At 42.7% G+C, this 16430-nt stretch overlaps 1 protein-coding gene across 1 annotated transcript in view; it reads left to right on the forward strand.

Moving 5' to 3' along the window:
- Positions 1 to 427: 427 nt before the first annotated feature.
- Positions 428 to 16430, forward strand: part of EPHA3 (EPH receptor A3) — a gene marked incomplete at its 3' end in the record, with an annotated part of 231892 nt that continues 215889 nt past the window's right edge. The window contains exon 1 of the mRNA XM_082495386.1: positions 428 to 500. The remainder of the gene's footprint in view (positions 501 to 16430) is intronic.

Raw genomic sequence — 16430 nt, forward strand, 5'->3', positions numbered from 1 at the left:
CGGTGCGACGACGTGTGTGTGGGGGGTGCCGCTGGGCGAGCGGCGACCTGCCAGTCCCGCGGAAAGCCCCGCTCGGCACCGACCCCCCGCCTTCGCCCCGCTCCCCACCCCCCGCCCGGCCCCGCTCCCCGCGGGCAGGCAGGTGGGCGGGGCGGCGCTAGGGCCCGGGGCGGCGCGGCGGCGGCGGCGGCGGGGCCGGGCCGGGCGGGGGCGGCCCCTCCCGGGCGCAGCGCGGAGGCGGGCGGGCGGGCGCGGGGCATGGTCCCGGTCCCGGTGCCGGCGGCGCGGCGTAGCGCAGGAGCGGAGCGGAGCGGGCGCGGAGCGGTGGCATGCGGCGCGGAGACATGCGGCTCTGCCTGCCCGCTGCCCCGCCGACATGGACCGCCGCCGCCGCTGCTGCTGCTGGTGCCTGCCGCCGCCGCCACCGTCGCTGCTGCCGCTGCTCCTCTGCGCTGCCCTCGGCGCCGCCGGGCGTCTGAGCGCCCGCCCCGGCAACGAAGGTGAGCCGCGGCCCGGCCGGGTCCCGCCGGGGATGGGTGGGTGGGTGGGTGACCCGCTGCATGCTCCCCCTTTTCCCCCCTTTATTTATTTTTCCTTCCCCCCCATTCATTTTTTCTTCATTTCCCCACTTTCCTATTTATTTCCACCTCCTCCCTTCCCCCTCTCTCCCCCTTTATTTTTTCTCCCCCTTCCCCGTTAAGGTGGTCCCGGGCGGCAGCGGCTCCTCGCCCCGGGACCGCGGGGCGGGCTCTGGCAGCGCGGCCCCGCTCACCGCCGCGCAGGGGCGGCCGCCGCCCGGTACGGTACGGTACGGTGCCGGGGGACGGGGTGGACGGGGCGGGGGGACGGGGACAGCCGCCCCTCCCGCCCCCGAGCAAAGTTGGCGAGGGAATGGCAGCCGGTGCCGTCCCCCGGCTCTCCGGGGGCGGCGGCGGGGCGATGCGCGGAGAAGCCGCAGCGCCCGGGGGCGAGGTGGGGAGGGGAGAGGGCGGCGAGGGGGGGGACGGGGGACACATGGTGGGGCGGCAGCGGCCGCGGTGTTCCCCCCCCGGGCCGGGGGGACTGAACCCCCAGTCCGTCCGTCCGTCCCCCCCCCGGCAGGTGCCCTGCGTCCCCGCGGCCAGGGCGAGCCGCCTCCTCGTTCGCAGCCTCCGATAGCCTGGGCTGGTAGCTGGCAGCGGTGGGAATCAGATCCAGCTTGTTAATTAATAAAAATAAGGTATAAAGGCTAAGGCGGAGGCCCCCGTCTCCCTCCACCCCGGGGATAACTGAGCCGGTGAGCCCTTTTATGTGAGTAGGGTGGTGGTTTCATTAGTCGTCCCGCGTTTCAAAACTTTTAATTGATACGAAAAAAAAAAAAAAAAAGCCGCAGCTTGCTCCCCTGTAAAACCTCCTTTTGGTTCTGGAGCTTTTTCATATCGTTTTTTGTTAACCTGTTAAAATGGTGCGTGAGTACGTGAATGTTTGTAAATTTTCGGAAACAAAGCAGGAGTAGTTTGTTCTCCTTTGCTGTGGTAATTTTTAAGATGACAGTTGATGAAAATGCATGCTAGATTTCAGGGAAAAATAATGACGCCAGACACTGTTTGAAAAAGTAATTGAAATACTTCTGGAAAAAGATAAAATTGCCCTTTCCATATATATATAAAAAAAAAGCTTTTGCTTACTTGCACAGTGGAGGCAGTCAGCATGACCACCACGTCCAGTGTAATAGTCTTTAGGGATAAAATCTAGAGGCCAAAGGTTGTGAAGAACTTTTAGCATCAAACAACTATGTAAAACTCGCACCTGCTTGAGTTGTAGCATTTGTGTAGAGAAGCAGATAACAAAGCTGTTGGAGCAATCATTTCTCCTGTACACATAATGCTGATGTACTTAGTGATATTCTGGGTGCTTGTGGGATAAGGCAGTGAGATAACGACTTTAAATTATTTTTGGAAGGAGAAAGAAATATAATATAATAAAAAGAAGGAAAGATTCAAACTTTACAAGTCCTGGGTGATCTCAAATCCGTTGGTTTTATTGCTAGGAAGGAAGCTGTGGTACCATCGTACCAGAAGAGCAATGTATCATCTGTTTGTAGGTTTTATGTAAATTTGTTTTGCATGCACAGTACTTTATAGGTTGCCTACAAGAGTGTGCTTTTAATATTCAGTCACTTTTAAGCCTCCAGATTTATGCTATTTTGTCAACATTGTCATCTTTCACAAATGATTTTCAGAAATGACAACAAGAGCGTTAGCAGGGGTTACTCTTGTCTTCTTCTTAAAAGCGGTTTGGGAATGTATGTAGTTCTGTCAGTCAGCGAAGCAGCTCTGCCTCCATGGCAGTGGTAGACAGACACAGTCTGTAAACTGAGATTAATTATGCAAAAAAGATATTAGAGCATTCCGGTTTGCAAAAAAAATCACTTTTTGTTTCTTTGTTTAAAATCACTGGCACTGAGAATTGAGAAAGGAGGAAAAAAATTGGTGTCATACAGAACGCGCACACATTCAGCATACTTGTCCGAGTCTGCTTTCAGCAGACACTGCTTCCATTCTCTTTTTTCAGCTTCAAGAACTTGTACGATACGGGCAATATTTTGAAAATGGCTAGTGAAAGCAATAGTATAAATGCAGTTACTAGACAGTAACCTGCTTTTGCTTGCTTTGCTTGCTTACTTTTTCAAAGTATGTATTTTGCAATTCCTTTCAAAAAAAAAAAAAAAAAAAAAAAAGGAACACTGTCAGTTTCTTTTAAAAACGAGATCAACTTTAAAGGACTCTTCCCCCCCTTCCCCTCCCCCGCCCTCCATTTAAGAAAGCTCAGTAATTCTTTTATTTATTTACAGTGTATTTAGGCTGATCATGTGAGTTTAGAAATCTGAATTATTATAATTTGCTGACACAAATTTGATGTCAAGTGTTAGCATGCAGCTTTAAATCATGTCAAAAGTTTATGTTTTCCTCTTTTCAATAATCTTTGTCTCACCACTTCACTCACTTCCCCAGTGTCATTACCATAAATTTCCTCCTAAAACTAGAGATAGATGTTTCTGCATTTCTGTGGGGTATTTAGAAAAGTTTTCCTTTTCCACCACTGAGAATGAAAAGAAGATATATTTCCAACAGAGATTGTCAACATAGGCATATAGATAAAAAAGTATACGTTTTATTCCTATGCTTTCTATTAAAGCTACTGTTGAAATTCTCCTCCTAGATTGTTTCAACAAAGGATGGAACTAATTTTTGGTGTGTTTATAGAGCTTTGTCTAACTTCTGGGGGACATGAATGTTGCAGTAGGCATGTTACAAGAGTAAGTTCAGAGCTACCAGTAATATTTCCTAAATTTATTTGACTTGAAAGAATTATTTCTATTTTTTAAGTGCAACTTCAGTTAACGTTTACAATTAATATTAAAACTGATGACTGTCTGAGTTACTACCGATGCTGCAGTGGAAGTGGGTAGGATGAAGGGAGAAAAGGATGAAAGGAGGAGCTGAAGGCAAGTTGTTGGCTTACTTCGTGGTGTTAAATGCAGTCCTTTTTTTTTCTTTTTCTTGGAGTGCTTGAGTATTTGTTAATTTGCTTCATCCCAGAGGAGTTTTATTTAGAGTTTTTTCGTGATGAAACGTAAAATTTTCCACTGAGTTTATTTTTAAACTGTGTTCCGTGCTCATCGCGAAGCTGCGTGCATTTTACCTAAGTAATCACAGGAGCTCAAGAAGGTTCTCTAAAGTTCAGATTTGTCTATGTGCAGTGGTAAGGTGTGTGCCATTTTCTGCAAGGCAGGAAAATGTCAGGAAGATTTAACATCTGACTTTTCCAGTTTGAAGTTGCAAAGCAAACCCCGTAGGTGCATAGAAACCACATGTTCTGCTCTTCCATTCTGTTGGATATTTTCCGCTTAGGGAGGATTGTGGGTTTTTTCTTAGAAGGATGCAGTTTCTCTCTGAATAATTCCTACGGTATCGAGAAAGCGAATGAGCTATATCGTTCTCTAATTTAATAATTTTTCCTCAATCTCTTCTGTAACTATATTGCCTGCCTGAGGGTACCAGCAACCTTAATTTCGCTGTTTTATAACCCACAACAGTTAACACTTGACCTAGGTCATTAACAGGATTATCAGCAAATTTGTTTAAGCTTTTACTGACAACCTGAATTGCTTCAATAATATTTTGACTGTGCAGACAGGAAACTTCTTGTAACCTCTCAATCTAGCATAAAATTAATTTCTTGCGAACACAGCTACCAAACGATCAATACGGTAAATCTGCTTACAGTACTTGGTTTCAGATAGTGTCTGTTTTGGTTTACAGCAAGAAGGTTCCAATCAGCCTCTCTTTTCAGTCGGTATTGGATTTGGAGATGCGGTTTCATCTTTTATTCATTGATTACCATCTCGGAACTTTGCGTAACTGCGCAATTAAATGCACCATTTTATCTGGGCTGGTCTCTGTTAACGCTTAAAGTTGCTCAAGACGACTTACTGTGCCTTTGTAGTAACGACAGCTCTTGGCATGGTTTTGAAAAACGCGGTGTTTGCATGTGGAGCAAAATGCCTGCCCAGCTTTCGCGTGTAATTTTGGGAAAGGCTGGCAATACTGGGAACTTTTCAGCGGGATCACAAGGGATTGCACGGGGAAATGTTTTTTACAAGTCTCGCCTCACTGTATGTCAGCTATCGTTAGCTCAGGATAAGTCTTCATTTATTGTGACACAATTCCGGCTGGTGCCTCTAGCTTGCTCCTGAGTGTTTATCTGCAAAAGAAGATAAAAGTACGTTTAGAAATCTGAATGTGATATCTTATAAAATTTAATTTCAGAAAGCTCAAGGGTTGTGGGGTCTAGGAGGCTGGTTTTCGTACAGCTGTATCTTATTCAAAGCTTCTGTGCTTAATCCTAAGCTGCATGATTAGACAAATAATGAAGACGTTCTAAAAATCACACCATGATGTTTTTAAAATCCTGTGCAACAGGAGAAGAAAATTTGGTAAATTCCTTATTTTCTGTCAACATTTTTGATAGCAGGCTGTAACACATGGAATAATTTACTTTCTTTTCTGTTTGTCACTGAAGTTTGTCTTGACTTACTGTTCATTTCAATACAGTGTATTAAAAAGAAAAATCACGACATTGTCTGTAGCAAACTTAAAGCAGGTATTTGAAATACAAAGATGTCCAAATTGGAGACAGCAATTAATTCTATTGCAGTTAATTTGGATACATTGTATTTGCTACCCAGCGAGCAGTCAGGGCATAGAAACGGGTTAGAACTCTTCTGTACTCTCAGCCTCAGGAAATCAGGCGTCGGAGGCACTACCAGAAGGGAAAGCATTAAACAGATAATAGGCACACTAAGTTTAACAGTTGTTTACGTGAAATCTTTGCAAATCAAGAGTGCATGCTGATTGAACTGAAATTTTTCATTCCCATCTGGGAAGATGTACAAATTGATTTTAATTTTTTTTTTAATTATCTGCTAGAGTTAAGTAAATTGCTATTAGTATACTTACTTTTGATTCTGTTTGAGAACTTGTAAGTTTTCCTCTAGGAGCGTATGTAATGGCTCTTGTTCTTGTAATCCCCACTTGATGAAAGTTTGGAAATACGGATGCAGGTGTCGTTTTCTTGTTTTCAGAGCTCTGGATTTTATCACCAGTGAGGGTCACTACAGAGCTGTTACTGAATACAACTGTACTATTTGTAGATTTTTATACCGAGCTTGAGTTAGTTCCATAGGGTACATGTAATTCATGTGGGTACCACCGCTTTGTAGCTGCTGTTTGATTTTTCTTAACAAAACAAAACAAAACTGGCGATAAATCATGTCCTTTCTTTTGTTAAAGTTTAAAGCTCTACTTGGTGGAGCTGGTATTGAAAGACAGAAGGGTCATTTTGATACCCTAAGGTGCAAAATTGGCTGGACTTGTCCAGAGATGTTAGAGAAAACTTCAGAGGTGGGGCAGAGGGATCACACTAACCCTGCACCTTTCTAAAAGATAATTCCAGCATCCAAAGAGTTATTTTTTCTGGAGTGAGATGTAGGGATTTTATTTCTTTTTTGTAATTTCATTTCTTCTGAAAAATAATTGCTTGATTTGTTGAAGCCTCGTTGAAAATTGTTGAAAATATATTTATGATGAAGAAGAGACTTGCAATAAGAAATCATACAGTGAAACAGAAGAATTTTTGTTTACAAATGCATGTGACTACTGTTAAGTGATCTGTCCTGCTAAAAATTCACTGCAGTGGAGTAGTCCTTATTTGCATAAACACTTTAGAGCAGTAGCTTTTAGGGTTTTTATTTTTAAATTGCTCTAAACAAGAATCAAAACTTAAAAGAAAATAGTTTCATCCAGGAGTTTAGATATGAACTCCCAGTGGTGTAATTTTGGGAATAGAACGTGGTAGTAATTTGCTGGGTTAGGATTGTATTCCCCGACGGTAGTCTTGCGCTTCTTAGTTTCTCGGGTGCTCGGTAAATCCTAGCACAAGTACTCGTTTTGCAGTGTGAAACTGATGTAAGACTAACATTCGGTCCCTTGGACTGAAGATTTCTTTTGAATTTCTGCAGTGAATGAATGAAAGAAATAAAGATACAGAAATAAAGATAATCCTGCCTGAAAGAAATCTTGGGACGGTGACAAAAAAGTTGCAGTCTATGAGAGTGACGGGTAGCCTGAATGAAACACCAGCACGTACAGCCTTGAATTTGCCGAGATGTTATTAAACCAGACACACTGTAAGCAGAAACGTTGGTGCCACGCTCCTCTTTTTTTCATTAAACTACTGTGTCCTGCTGTTTCAGGCAAAATATGGAGGAAAATCCCATTAATCTGTTGGAAAAATATTGATGAAAGAAGAATAGCAGACTAAACGAATAGTGGTTGAAACTTGCTAGCAATTAAGTGAACAATAGGATGAATGTTAAGGTTCAGTCAGGGCAGTTTAGTGTAATAAGGTGTGGGAATGGTGCTTTCTTTTTTTATTTCCAGCTGGTTTCTCATACCATTTTTATATCTATATTTGGATGGAAAGGTTTGCATTGCATTGGTCTCTTTATGTATTTTTTTTTTTAAATAGTGATTAAAAAAACCTGCTAAAGCATAGCTGCCTCACATGAGAGGACAATAATTAAAAAGTAAAACTTTTCAACTGGTGTCTTAGAAAGGACGGGTTTGTAGAAAATCTAGAGTAACGAGTTACCATTTAAATAAATAATAATTAAAGCAGGAAAATATGTTTTGGTTTACAGTAGGCTTCCTGCAAACTTTGGGCAGTAACAAATAGCAACGAGTGACACTGGGTTTTTTGATTTAGTTGTTGAGAAACTAGAAGGCAGCCAGAGGGTTTTTGCTCTGGTTGATTTTTTGAGAGGCGAGGCTTTTCCAGGGATCTAGAGATCTCTCTTGGAGGGGGAGAGAAGGATTAAAGGAAGAGAATAGGTAGGCAGAGATGAAGTGAAAGCTGGACCTGAATCTTAGAAAAATCAGACCAAATTCTGAACTTTCTCCAATTAATGACAGTGCTAGGAACCCAGAATTCAGTGCTGACAGTGATCTGAACACTGAGCAAAGCACAAATTAAGAAATTCCTTGCCTCCCTGAAAGTCTAAGCTTTGTTTATGTTAGTAAGTTTCATGACTATGATTTACCAGTGGTGAATTTCAACAGAGACTGCAGTTAAGACAGGGTTAGAGGGATTTTTACCATTCTATTTAATCTTTCTGTAATGGTGCTTTCTTTTGCGGGGGGGGGGGGGGTGTGGAAACAAACTGCAAATGAAGTTGTCTGTCCAGCCTTAATGTTCACGACCAGCTGTGGAGAACACCCACTTAAGGCTTTTATGCCAAAACAGGTTCTGAGCTGGTGAGGGCCTTATCCTGCAAAAACTATTGTCCCATGTAAGATTTACTTTGGAGAGCAAATGTCCTAGCAGTGTTTGAGAGCTCAGTTTTCCTGGAGAATGTGGTTACTGCTATGGAAAATATACAGTGCTCACCCATCTAGAGATAACCCAACTGTAGGGAAACCTCATCAGTCTCTCTCGTTCCCATTGCGCCCACCCACACTGCCCTGCAGTCTTTTCTCTCATGCCTGTGCTTTTTCTTCTGTCTCTTCCGTCCCATAAATCAACATTCAGCCATGAAGAGTGGAAGGCAAAGAAAATCTTTTCTTTTCCTTCCTCAGTGATTGGGAGGGACCACGTGTCCGTTCCTTCTTACTAAATGCTGTTTCACAGAAGGGGATGCTTTGATCCTGCAGATGCCCAGAAAAGGAAACCCACAGGAAAAGAATTATATGTTTAATGGCATTGCTTTTGCCATAGTTTGTTGGTGGTGTTGATCCTGAAAGCTGGGTTAAAGCTAGACAGAAGGTGTTCAAGAAATTGAAGCAGAAGTTGTCTATGCTAACCAAGGGAAGCAATTCTGGAGAAGAGGTGTGAGGAACATGCTTAGTTTGTGGAACATAATGGAAACTGGGAGCCGTTTGTGGGAAGGTAATGGAAGTAGAGGAATACGCAGAAGAAAGGGTTCTGAAAAACTGTCTGGTGGGTAGATGGGAAAAGAACAGTCATTTAGGCATTTACCTTTGTTATAAATATTTGTATTTCTCACATATGGAAATAGTGAAAAAAGATGTTAGCGGGGTTTTGGTTGCAAAGGCAGCAAATGAAGTCAGGGGCAATTCCATTTTTCATATGGATAGCTCAGCACACATGTTCTGCATTAATTACCTCCATAAATTCTGTTAACCTGGCAAACAATGAAAATATCATGTTGGTGACATCACTGTATTGGAAAATAAAACTGGTTTTAGCATCTTGATTTTCTCAACATGACATTTGAGGAGATTTCTTATGCTATTGGCATTTTACTTCCCCAATTTGCACAGAGATGTTTAGTCATTTGCTCTGTGGGTTTATTTTATCTGTGGAGTAGCTGTGTAAGGACCCAAGCGTTTCATAGCCCAGGCAAGCTGGAGCCCTTGGTTCGTGGATGCAGAGAATAAAAGCTCGACAAAACTCTGTTAGGGCACACCTGAGTAGATGTCTTTCCAAATGCAGTACTTCAGGATTCTCAGAAATTTTTTTACAAGTCTTAACTTCTGTGTTTCAAACTTAAAAAAACCCCAAAACTCAAACCAGCCTACAACCAAACCCAACCCAACTGTATTCACTTGCAAGTGTTTTATTTTTCTGTGCCCCATATGAGGAATTTTTTAAAAGCATTTTTTTTTTTTCTCAGTTGTGGCTTGCTGCCAGCTGATTCACTTGGGGGGTATCACAGCCTTTTTAACAAATGAATGGTCGTTTGCTGAACGTATGCTCTGGTCCATGTCTCAAAAATTTCTGTCCTCAAAGAGGTATTGATTGCTTGCTGTGATTTTTGGTGATTCCAGGACCTTAAATGCATTTGAACTGCAATAAAATTTGTGGGAACTGAGGAACTTTTAGTCATGGGTGCTGCATGTGCCCGGGTGTATTTTCTGAGACACTTTTCGGTGTCTAGAATTCTAGAAACTGAGTGTGTCACACTAGGCTTTGAATTCTCAGTTTACCGTCAATGAACATGGACACTACGTTGCAACATTTTTTTTTTTTCCCCCTTTAAGTTACTATAAGCTGTCCCAAGGTGGATCTTTGTGACACTGTGATAGACCCCAATTCTAACAGATCTTCAGAGAACTCAATTCTGCAAAACTAGTGAATACTGAATATTATTTTTTTCCAAGGGAGGAGGAACACAGAAGTAGAAAGACTTAGTTGTGCAGTGTGCATAAGCCCTTTTGAGAAGTGCTTTAGAGCTTATTAAAATTATTTGAGTAATGTTTGCTGTTGAGTTTTGGCTAGACGTAGGCATATGGTGCCATTTTATGTGCCTCAGGATTTGGGCACCCAACGGGACTGGCAAACACAACACATCCTGTGAGAGACCCACTTCTGTTGCACGCTGGGCCACTTCTGTTCTGAAGTGGTTGAGTTTAAAGTAACTGAATCTCATCCTTAGTTTCTGGTATAATTTGTGTATTTTTTCCTAAGAAAGGTGAACTTGGGTTTTGCGAGTTAAACTGCCTTTTAACACAGTGGCCCCCATTTTGCATTTCCGTGTGTAATGCTGTGCTTCGCTGACGTCAGATTTAACACTATAGTGTTATATGAGATTTGGAGGGTTTGGATTTGAATGTGAGTTCAGCTGAACAGTAATTCAGGTATGTAAGGGTTTATGCCCCTTGTAGGAGGTACTGGAAAAAGACCAGTTGGAATGGTTTTAAAAAAAATGAGCGCAAAGAAGTGAAAGCGACACAGTAATTTGGAACCCATTAGGTTAATCCATTTTTAATTTTTATATCCTTGTCTTAATGAAAAGAACTGGCACATATCAACTTACAGGAAATAGCCTAATAAAACTGAAACCTTATTAGGCCCCTTTGATAAACATTGCATTCCAGCCCACCAGTCATATGTTTTTGCATACTTGGAAATTGAGCTTTACGCCCCTTTAACAATATCAAGAGAACTCTCAGGTTTCAAACTAATAAAAAAGAAATAAAATCTGTTTTGTCTGTGTTCATCCATGAGAATGGATGGGCGGTTGTCAACATAATGCAGGCAGGTACTCTGAGAGAAAGCAGTATATGGATTTGTCACCTCACTCCCACAAAAAGAGCTGCTAGTTCATATGTCATCATCGGTGCAGAAACGGCTCGTCTTTGTTTTCTCTCTGCGGTAGCCAGAGTAACTTCTGCAAGGTGCTAAGGTAGGAGGTTTGCGTGTGTCTGCACACCCGTATAGACTCGATACAGATTGACGAGAGGATTAAGATGAAAGCTTTATGTACACTGCATCACCTTAGCTATTGCTTGGAGTCCCTCCACAGCAGGATGGGGGGAAACAGCTTTTGACGTTACGTGAACACTCCTCTAAGATTTCTGGCAACAAAATGTTTACTTGTTTTCTGCAGTTCCAGTTTTGTCTGCTAAGGAACAGTATAGCTCTGCAGTTTTGCTTTCTGCAACCTCTCGTGTGAGGCTTTCATTTTTTGACCTGATTGTCATTGTCCCGTCTGTTCGGGAGCGTTGCCCCTTTTCCCCGTGCAGGCTCCGTGCTTAATGGAAAGGAGGAAGGCTGCTGGGGAGCTGCTGCTTGGCGTGGCGTGCAGGTGATGGGAGCCAGGCTGGCGGGGCTGAGGCACATGCAGAGCTGTGGCTGCCGGCTTGCACGGTCTCAGCCGCCGTGCCGGGGCCACGGGAGCACCACCGGTCCCTAGCAGTATTGAAAGTCACGCTGTGCGCAGCCAGGAGGGGAGAAGGCTGCTATGCGGTCGTAGAGCCTCCCTCATCGGTGCTGGTTTTGCAGTTTAACAATCTGTGCTTTTATTTATAGGCGTTCCTGCATTGCTTATCGCTGTGCTGTGTTCCCTCCTTTGTGGCAGCCTTTTGGGAGAAACTTGCAGTGAGCTTCCTGCTTTGGCTGCTTCAGTATTCAGCTGTAGGGAAACCGAGGTATCTAAATCTGGCCTCAGATGCTCTTGGGGAGTGTGTTTGATGAGAAGAGTAAATGTGGGAGGACTATGAAACTCTTCCTCTTCAAAAGCTGGGGGCAACTACCATAAAAATAGAATTTGCCAAATAATCCAAATTGATGTAGGAACCTTATATGTTCTATAGAAGCAATAATCTATAGGGTAACTTGACACTTATTGCTAGTCTTCTGTCTTTTGATCTGAGATTTGTAACACAATCTCCTTATTTTGGAAATAGTTATTTACTGGACATTTAAATGAAAATAATGGAGGCTTGGGCTATCCAGTCTTTTGTGAAGATTCCTGTGTTCAGTATTGGAGCAACTGTTTTTTAATTCATTTTGGTTTTCCCTTGTTTGTTCATCTCTTGCCCCCACCCTGGTGGAGTTCTTCAGTCAGCAATTTAACCACAGATTGAACATGACAGTTGCCAAATTTGGAATGTTCTGCACAAAATCATATTTGTATCGTACAGTATAACGGCAGAGGCAAGAAGGGTTGAAAGTGCAGACCTCACAGCATAGTGCCTCTCAAAGGACTGTAGTCTAGCTTTGAGCTGTAGCAGAAATCTCACTGAGAAATCTCGTATTTGGAAAAGAGTTGCGTAGTAAATGGGCCAAACTTTGTTGGCACTTGGGTTGGGTATGTGTTACAAACTAATGTTCTGTTGGCTGTGTTGAGGAGACTTTACTCTTTTGTGGTCTACCTTAGCAAATTTCAGCATGGTTTCAGCAACGTCAGCGCGATAGCTGACCCTAGTTGGCATTTATGGTGAACGCACCAAGGTGCAACTTTGGTCTTGCCTGGGCCCAGCCTGTCTGTCTGGAGATGTTGGTTCTAGCCTCAGAATAAACCAAAGACACAAAGTTGATCTGCTGCCGCTCTTATTTCCCTTTTGCCACTGCTGGGGGAAGGAAGAGTTGAGAAGGGTCCGATCTGTACTCATAGGTAGATGAAAATCCAGGTGCCAGTCCCCTTTATCGGGATGCGGCCACCATTCTAAAAATGTACGTCAGGGTTTGCACTGACTCCGCTCTGTCCCACCCCAAAACCAAGTTCTGGCTGACATCCTGCCACAAAGTATTTTCTTTGCTGCTCAGGATTATATGACAAGTTTCAATTATGGGCATTCACCACTTTTTTTTTTTTTGGTTGCATAGCAAATTTAATTTTCCCCATTTGTTGGCATATTTTTAATAACTAACCAGCGTATTTCTAAACTGACGGTTTGATGCCAAACAGGAAATGACAAAAAAGTGGTGGTTTCTTGTTCTTTGAGTTTTTTTTTTAACTTTTAATTGGAAATGTTAATTAGTTGAAGAAAAAGTATTTTTTTTATATACATTTTCTCATTGGCTATTGCTCTATATTTTCTTTCTAAAGAATATGATTTGGAAATGCTTTCCAGTGGTGAAATTGTTTGTAGGTTCTTCTTCAGGTACTACAAGTTCCCACCTAGCAGGCTTTCCTCCCCATTTCTTAGGCAGTGAGGGGGATCTCGGGGCGGTTCTACCTGGCACAACATCTGTTTGTTTACTTTTTACTGGGGGAGGAGGTATACTGTGTCCAGTTCATTGCAGCCGTTGTTACTCCATGTGTTTCCAGAAGCGCTGCTGCTTTCAGACTGTATTCGGGTATCTTGTTAGCTTTACGGTTCTCTCTCTTTCACTGACATTACTCCTGATGAAACCTGCCGTTAGTGAGCCTTGCAGCAGGCCCTCTGCCGTAGTGCTCAAACTGGAAGCCCTTTCTGGTAGCGTGAGCGGGCCCGTGTGTCAGATTCCACCCAAGCCTTCATTTGTCTTCTGCCTGATGCCAGGAAGAGGAGAGCGAGCGAGCTTTGCATTTCACGTCCACCTCCCTGCTGCAGTCGCTGGCAAGAGATTCATCGCTACCCCCGGGCAGAAAAGCATACCGAGGGAGCTAATAGTGCTTTCTCTTGCAGTTGTGAAAGGGGAAGGCCAGCGGAGTCGGGTAGCAGAGAGCTTCTAAAAAGAGAACGTGTTCTTAATCGGCGTTTTGCTGGTATGCTGCCACTTGGCAGAAATGGCTGCAGTGTACAGTACGGTACCGGAGCAAGGCTGTGGTACGGAAGGGCCAAGTCACTGATTTTCAGAGCCAGAAGTGATGGCTGCTCAATTTGTGTAGCACTGCAGTATTTTCATACCAGTAAATTCTCCAGTAGTTTTAAAGCGAGTTAATTACATGATGGGAACCAGTGCAGGACACTGAGATTATTAGATAGCAATTTATTTATTTATTTAAAGTTGGTTTATGAGAACTCCTCTGTGTCTCTTTAGCCTAACCAGTGATCCTTTTCGAGACATTCTGTTGGGAAGAATCATCAGTAGCAACAAAACTGTTCATAGAATCACGAATGGTTAGAGTTGGAAGGGACCTTGAAGGTCATCTAATCCAACCCCCCTCATTGTGGGTTCAGCTGGTTTAAGTTGCCTTTAGTAACCAGCTGGTCAGCCTCAGAGATTTGTGTAAGAGCTAGCTGAATGATACACACACGGTTTTGCAGGAGGAGGAGACAGAAAGAGAGCAAATGAGTTGTGTGAGAAACACTTAAGCTTCAGAAAGAGCCTGGAAATCCTGATTCTCTTTCACATGGCCTGACTTGTGAAACTACTTCTTCACTCTCTTCTGGAAAGCAGTAATAGGAAGGAAGAAGAGTTATTAGCTTTATTTTTGTGACATAATATGCCAACCCTTCCTCTGTTCCCCAGTACCCCTTTTAAGAACATGAGAGTTGTGGGTAACCAGCCTCCAAAGTTAGGACCGTATCTGAGCTGCAGTTACGATGGCTGGCACAGCTATGCTCTTCACTGGGCCGGTTGCTCTGGCGTACCTGGTTGTTACACTTGCAATGAAAGAAAAGGTATTGCCACACAAAGTAGCTGGTAAATACGTAGCTATAGGCGTTTGTAGTACATTTAAACGTTGGTTTTAATTTAGCTTTAATAGTACGTGGAAGAATGTGAGGGTCACACTAATGTATGCCTGATGATGATGATCAGACTGAATATATCTTCATGATACGCTTCATGAATTGGTCAGTTTCGTGAACCAAGTGTTGCCTCTTGTTACACTAGAGATTTATCAGGGTTGAAAGAAGTTAAAATGAGTCATTGTATGAATCAAGTGCTGGTGTAAAGTTTCACTTTTTTACTTTTTACCTAACCCTACAAATCCATGCAAAAAAAATATTCAGACAATGAATATCTAATCCATTCTTTAAGTATTTCTTCAGTCTTTGTGTAGGGAAATGCTATTTTCTCCTTCAATTTTCAGATTAGTATGTAATGTTAGGACATACAATGACAAAATGTAACACTACCCTTCCCTGTCATTTCTGTTTAGGGGCCATGATCGTTGCAGCCTGTAAGTTCTGTATTAATTGATTGCTCTCTATCAAGGTGTACAACTCTCTCTTGAAGTCACAGGAAAAAAAGAGTATCATAGAAGCTTTTTTCAAGGAGAGGGAGGTGGGTTTTTTTCAGGTAACTACCTGAAAGGACATATGTTTTGCATTTTAGATGCTATTAAAGAACAGTACACTTCTGGTGAAAAGTTTTGGTTTTTTTTTCCAAATTTTTTAATAGGGGAAAGAGTATCGTATGTATGAATTTCAGTTGGATTCTAAACAGTGTCAGCACTCAGGCAGTCTGCTCTGTGTTTCTGCTTGCCTGTGATACAATTCTTACTTGGCAAATGATAAAGACATCCAGGCAAAGTGACAGTTGTCTAGGGGTCAGTATAACTGTATTTTCTTTGGGTATTTTTTCCCTCCCCTAGTGTTTTATTTCTTGGCATTTCACAAAAAAAAAAAAAAGGACGAGTGGTCTTTATAATCACTGAAGACTGTGTGGCTAGCTAGGTGAAGGAACTTAAGGTTTTCTGATCTTATTCTGCTAGATATTAAATAGTTACTTGATATGGCAAACTTTGTTCATTCTTGCATGAGTGAAAATGGAGGAAGTCAAAGATTATGCAGTATGAAAGCATATAAATATGTTTAGCATGAAACTACTTTATTAATAAAGTTACAGGCCTGGAACATAACTGTGCTTTTTTTTTTTTTTTTTGTCAGTAACAGGAGCATTCATACCACTCTTTTTAGGTACTTACTTGCATTCTCTGACTTGCATCTGAACTAGAAACCTACTGTAGTCAGTGTGAAAACCTCTCTTCCAAGGATTTCTAAAATGTAGTGAAACATATATGAACATGGAAAAGTAATTTGCCTAGTGGTGCCAGTTTGAAGGAGATGAGGAAGATAAGGAAGGTGGAACGAAGGAGAGAGGCTGAGAAAATATTCTTCTTGTAGATTTGATCCCGATGTATTGCAACACAAGTTGTCCCGTGGCTGAGGCATATCTGCCTGTCGTGGGCACATGTGGCTTGCACCGAAGCTTTAGTTGCACCCCCATGGCCCTATCGTAATGCCTGTGAGGGCTTCCCGTAGGAACCTGGTAAACCTGCTCTTAGAGACAGGCAGGCAGTAGGGAGTTGACTGTTGTGGAGGTGGCATAGAGAGAGATGGACAGTGATGGTGAACGCTGATCTTCTGCACCTTGAGGGCATGCTGTAACTTGCTGCATGGCAAGTCCGGAGAGGGGAACTACCACCAGGTTGCGTGTCTGTTGCCGTTTATGTTTTCCAGATGAGACTGATGAATTTGGACTGAATTCATAAATTTCAGAGTGGCTGCAATCATGTTTTCAAGAAGCTCATTCTTAAAGAATAAATATATTCCTTAAGCTTACTCCTGAGTGATTTGCCTTAGCCACTTATTGCCAAGTTATTTACCTCAGAAGTCATACTTCCTTCACCACCATGTATTGCAGATGCACAACAAACATATCTGTTTTATCCCAGGAGATCTATAATCTGTGGGAATTTGTAGTCACAA

The sequence above is a fragment of the Vanellus vanellus genome (assembly GCF_965231255.1).
Source record: "Vanellus vanellus genome assembly, chromosome: 1".
Classification (NCBI taxonomy): Eukaryota; Metazoa; Chordata; class Aves; order Charadriiformes; family Charadriidae; genus Vanellus; species Vanellus vanellus.